Consider the following 6,785-nt stretch of genomic DNA (forward strand, 5'->3'; position numbering starts at 1 on the left):
ACTACCACCACCACCAAGACTACCCACACCACCAATACTACCACAACCACCATCACCACCATCACCACCAATACTAACACCACCACACTTACCAACACCACCACTAATATCAGCACCACCAACCCCAACTCCAAGATCACCAACACCAATAATATGAACACCACCAATAGCCACCAACAACACCACAAACACCATCCAATAATACCACGATAGTCAAAAGAACACTACAATAAAAACTAGGATTTTTTTGAGTTCTTTCTATATTTTTAGCATCAAAACTCAAAATTGTTAACCCATTCTCGAGATAATACAACTAAAAGTCTTCTTTTTCACCATTAACTAATAGAGCTAATTTTTAGAAAAAATAAAAAATGTAGAAATCTTTTCAAACTCTAGTATCTATGAAGAGAGAAAGAACGACGGATACAAGTAAAAAAGAAGTCAAAAATAACAACGATGTTGTCGAAAATAGGAAGAAAATCGATCTGTTGTGAAGGATTGAGTTGTATGTTGATTAGTTATTTTTTGTATTATTGAGAGAGAAAGAAAAGAGAGAGAACTCGTGATTTGAAATGATGAAACATTTTCCCCACAAATAGATGATTCGTATGGGCTGATTTGCATTTTAGAAAAGAATGAAAAGTTTTGAAAATGTTAATTTGGTCTGAATTGATCTTAATTAATTTTTTAAAGGAGATAAATTTTAACTATTTTAGAATAAATTGTATTAATTTCACTAAAATTAGTTTTCATCTATTAAGTTCAATTGGAACATTAATGAATTTAATATTAACTTAATAATAATTTAATATGAATTATTTCAACTCAAATTGATCAATTAATGACTTGGTCAGGACGAACACAATACCAATATTATACAATTGCAACGACTCAATTGAAATTAGAGTTGAACCTATGAACTCATCCCTAATTCTAGCTAAATCAATTTAGATATTTCAATCAATGGCTTGATTTGAATCGTTCAACTCAAACTGATCAATTGATGACTCCGGCCTGGACGAACATAATGCCAACATCATGCAATTGCAATGACTCAATTGAAATTGGAGTTTAACCTATGAAATCATCACTAATTCTAGCTTATTAAATTTAAATATTTTAAATAATGGCTTGATTTGAATTGTCTCAACTCAAATTGATCAATTGATGACTCCGATCAGAAAAAATATAATACCAACATCATGCAATTACAATGACTCAATTGAAATTGGAGTTGAACCTTGAAATCATCCCTAATTCTAGATAAATCAATTTAGATATTTCAATCAATGGCTTGATTTGAATCTTTTCATCTCAAACTGATCAATTGATGAGTGATGTCTTCAGTCAGGACGAACACAATAAAAATATTATTCAATTATAATGACTTAATTAAAATTAAAGTTGAGCCTATGAACTCATCACTAATTCTAGTCAAACAAATTTACATATATCAAACAATTGTTTGATTTGAATCGTTTCAACTCAAACTGATCAATTAATGACTCCAGTCAGGATGAACATAATACCAACATCATGCAATTGCAATGACTCAATGAAATTGGAGTCTAACCTATGAAATCATAACTAATTCTAGCTAAATAAATTTAGATATTTCAAACAATGTCTTGATTTGAATCATTTTAACTTAAATCGATCGATTGATGAATTCGATTAGGACGAATGTAATACCAACATCATGCAATTACAACGACTCAATTGAAATTGGAGTTTAACCTCTAAACTCATCACTAATTCTAACTAAATCAATTTAGATATTTCAAACAATGGGTTTATTTAAATCGTTTTAACTCAAACTGATCAATTATAACTATGGTCAGGATAAACGTAATACCAACATCATGCAATTGCAACGACTCAATTGAAATTGGGGTTGAACCTATGAACTCATCCCTAATTCTAGCTAAATCATTTTAGATATTTCAATAAATGGCTTGATTTGAATCATTTCAACTCAAACTGATCAATTAATGGCTTCGATCAAGACGAACACAATACCAACATTAAGCAATTACAATGACTCAATTGAAATTGGAGATGAACCTATGAACTCATCCCAAATTCTATTTAAATCAATTTAGATATTTCAATTAGTTTCTTGATTTTAATCGTTTCAACTCAAACTGATCAGTTGATGACTCCGGTCAGGAAAAACACAATACCAACACATGCAATTGCAACAACTCAATTGAAATTGGAGTTGAACTATGAACTCATCCCTAATTCTAGCTAAATTAATTTAGATATTTCAAACAAAGTCTATATTTGAATAAATAGAGGACAAACCTATTGCAACAGATGATACATCCGTTGAAAATTATCAAATAATCATAAATATCTATTAAAACAGATGTTCAGCCTATTGCAATAGATGACTTATCTATTGGTCATTATCAAATGGATAGTGTCACATGTTACAACAGATTACTTATTTATTGGGAATTATCAAACAGATAATGACATTTGTTGCAACACATGACTTATCTGTTGGAAATTAACAAATTGATATTGCCATTTGTTGTAACAAATAGATGTAGTCATCCATTGCGATATATGACTTATCTGTTTTAAGAAATTTTTTAATTCTAAAATAATTTTCTGTTCGAAATAAAAAAATACTAAGACGGTAAAAGTTTTGTTGGATAACTCAAAAATCACCTCCTTGAGTTTGTCTTTTCTTACCTTTTAATGTCACCATCACCGTCACCTAGTTCTCATCAAAGCGTTTCACCTTCATAAATTATTAACAAATATTTAAACCCATCTCTAGAAATCTGATTTCCTTTAACTATAAAATAATTCATCTTTCTTCTTTCTCTTTTTCTCATCTTTAGCGTAATCCCAACCATCTCCTCTTTTTTGTCTCTTTTCTCTCCTATTTAGCCTGAGGATCCTTTTGGATCTCAACGAATCTATATTTTTTCTTGACTGAAATTGGTGTTTTAATCTCTTTGCTTTTTCCATGCAGGTATGATTTACTATTAGATCTGCGCTCCCTGCTATTATTCTTGCTTTTTCATCTTCTTCTTTTCCCGTTTCATCAAATTTATCATGTTTTCTATGATAAAAATTGAAATTATGAATACCATATTTTTACATTGGTTATTTAAATTAGTTATTTACATCTACTATTTTTATTTATTTACCCATTAGCCATATCCTATTTATTGAGAGAATTAAAGAAAAGGTGTCTTTTAACTCTTGAATGAACGGACCGTTGCTTTTATTAAAATATGTAAAAAAATCATATGTTGGGAGAACTTAAAAAGCCTTGTTAGCAGTATCGATTATTCTTTTTTTTTTGTTTGTTTATTTATTGTTGATGCTGTTGTTGATGTTGTTGGTGGTGTTGGTAGAGTTGGTGGTGCAACAGGTGGAACATATGGTGGAAGATATTAAAATAGGTCTTCCAGCAGATTCTCCATATGTTGTAACTGATGAATCAACAGTTAGAATAAATCCAAACAACTATTCCAATAGATAACCCATTTGTTGTATCTGACGAAGCACCTGTTGAAAGAAATCAAACCAGTAGAAAGGCTGGTTTGATTTCTTACAATAGATGACCCATCTATTGCAATATGTCGGTCACCTATTGTAATAAATAGGTCACCTGTTGCAACAGATGGATCATCTGTTAAATAGATGGAAAATCTGTTGCAACAAATGAGTCATTTGTTGCATTTATTAAATTTTGTGTTATCCTTTTTCTAAAACTTTGCAGGCATCAATTGTAATGTCATTTTTATTTTTCTCTTATTTATAAATAAAAAATGAATCCCAAATAAAAGAAAGTGAAAGTGAATCAACTTTTGCCTGACCAACATAAAAGGCTAAAGTAAAGATGGGTTCGGAGGAATAAACTTCTTGCAGATGCAAGCACTTCACATTTAGGAGGTATGTATTACTAATTATTTTATCGTGAAAACATACATAGAATACAATGATTTATTGAATGAAGGGTTTTACCGATTAGTCATTAATCATTCAAACAAGATATTGCATTTTATAGTTAAGATTGATTGGTTCGAACTGATAAGACTGAGGGACCAAATAGGTGGTGTCGATACCCTATTACGATTTAATGATTGTTTTGTTAATATTTATGTGTCAAGTTTGAAGAAGGGACCAAGTTTTTGGTGGCAGTGTAAGGATTCAGTAGTGATTAAACTAATTTTAAGGGTTCAATGGACTTTTGAAAGGCCTCCGCAGCCTAGCAGTGTTTCAAATAAGATTGAAAATCAATATAGTTATTTGCCTAGTCCAAATTTATCTAGTTGGGTTGCTTGGGGTGATGATTGTATAACAAAAGGTGCTTAGAAGAATATCTACAAGGTAAAGAGGAGGTGTTCAAGACCATATATTAACTCAGACTTTATTAAAGAAGAAACATAGGGTAGCAAGGAACGTGTAGCGAATCTAGACGATGAAATGAACATAAAAAATGAAAAAAATTGAATGAGCTGAAAAAATGAAGGTGTATCTAAAATAAAAAATCCATCAGTCGATTTTGGAAAGAAAAATGGTGAAGTAGACTGGATCTGTGCACTTTGCTAGGTAACTGGGACTAGTTAGCATAGCCTGAATGATGACCCATAAAGTATAGGACCAGAAACCTAAGGAAGCATCTTTGCGAGCGTTGAGAGTTGGAAAGATGGACAGTCAGAAACAAAACTTAAACCAACAACTCCTGAAGTTAAACTTGTATCCCAGACCTTCTGCTTGTGGTTCTGGTCAGGTCAAAGACAGTGGAAACAAATAGGCATAGGATTTCTGCCCAACTTCAGACCTTTTTATTTCTACTTCCATTAACCTGATTAAACCCACAAACAGAAGGTATGGGATGCAAGTTATACTTCAAAAATTGACGCCTTTCCTTTCGTTATTTTTACTTTAGGAGTTGTTGGTTTAAGTTTTATTCCTAACTGTTTATCTTTCCAATCCTCGGTGCTCGCCAAGCTGCTTTATTCGAGTTCTGATCCTGTGCTTTGTGGGTCATTATTCAAGCCATGCTAACTAGTCATAGTTCCCTAACAAAGTGTCCAACTTCAGTACACTTTACCATTTTTCTTTTCAACAACGACTGACAGATTTTAATTTTTGGATACACTTTCACATTTGCAGCTCATTTAGTAAACATGTGTTGTTGTTTGATATGGACTTTGATAATTTTAACTCATTGTTGGAGATGTAAATGTTATTATTTATTATATAAAATATATTTTTAATAACTTGTGCATAAAAAAAGAGGTAAAACAAGAACTAAATATGATAAAATGCAAAAAATATTTTTAGCAGATTATCCATGTGTTGCAACAGATGGACATTGACTGGAAGAACATAATGCAGTTCATCAGTATGGATTGTGCTTAACCAACAGATGTCCAATATGTTGCAACATATGGGTCATCTATTGGAAAAACTCAAAACCCTCTTTTTCCATCAAATGGCACATCTGTTGCAATAGATCTACTGGAAGAACACAATACAGTTCTTGCTACTAGTTTTTGTTCTTCGAACAGATGACAAATCTATTTCAACATATGGTTCATCTGTTGGAAAATCTGACTAAAATGATTATTAATAAAAAAAGATTATTGAAAGGGTGAAAATTCATGACTTTTTGATTATTTAATAAATAAAAACATTCCGTAAATAAATAATAAACACAATTTAAAATCGTAAAAAATGTTTATTTAATTTTAATAACTGATGTTAATATTAAATAGGTAAAAGTTGTGACTTTTCACCCTTTTTATTTTTAAATTTATTTTTTAACTTAAATAATCGAAAAGTCACCAGTTTGGATTATTTAAGGTAAATGATTATTAAAAAAGAGGTAACAGTCGTGTCATTTTGTCTAACATATTCAAAACTGATGATGAATGAAATTCTTCATCTGTTGTAACTGATGAATTAGTTGTTAGAAGAAATCAAATAACTCCTCCAACAAATGGTCTATTTGTTGCAACATATAACCCATCTGTCGTAATAGATAACCCATTTGTTGTAACAGATGGCTCATCTGTCGCACAGATGGACCATTTGTTGCAAAAGATGATAAATCTGCTGTGACAGATGGGTAATCTGTTGTAACAGATGAACATTTTATTGTAATAACTCAGTAAAAATTATTATTACTAAAAGAAATGATTATTGAAAAGGTGATAAATCTTTGATTATTTAATTGAGAAAAATAATTATTTAATTTTAAGAATTAATTAATATTAAGAAGCTGAAAAATCATGACTTGTCACAATAATTAAAAAGTCACCAGCTTGATTTAATTAAGTCATGACTTTTCACAGTAACAAAAAATTCACCAGTTTGAATGTAATTAATAAAATGGAGGTGAACAGTCATGCGTTTTTGCCTAACACATTCAAATTCAACCCTCTATTAATAGGTCCCTCCTTAATCGTTCACTCTACTCCTTTTTATTTGTTTCTTCCATCTTGTCTTTCATATTACATCTTCAAGCACTTCTCTTCAAAGACTAGATTCCCTTTTCGTTGAGGTAAGTTTTTTTTTTTTATCTAAATCTACCAGTTAGTAGTTTACATTGTATTACTGTAATACCCCATACTTTTCTATGTCCAGTCCAGCTTATAGTGCATGTATAAGAGGTTTAGAACTTGAAAATCTGGCTAAGTGTTTGAGACTTAGTCTTATTTTTGGCCTCTCAACTTTGATGATTTTTAAAGTGATTTTTCCGACCTCGAGACGTAAAATTTTAAGTTGATTCATGTTCAGGGGTGTAAGTA

Source organism: Capsicum annuum, chromosome 3 (assembly GCF_002878395.1).
Source record: "Capsicum annuum cultivar UCD-10X-F1 chromosome 3, UCD10Xv1.1, whole genome shotgun sequence".
Taxonomy (NCBI): Eukaryota; Viridiplantae; Streptophyta; class Magnoliopsida; order Solanales; family Solanaceae; genus Capsicum; species Capsicum annuum.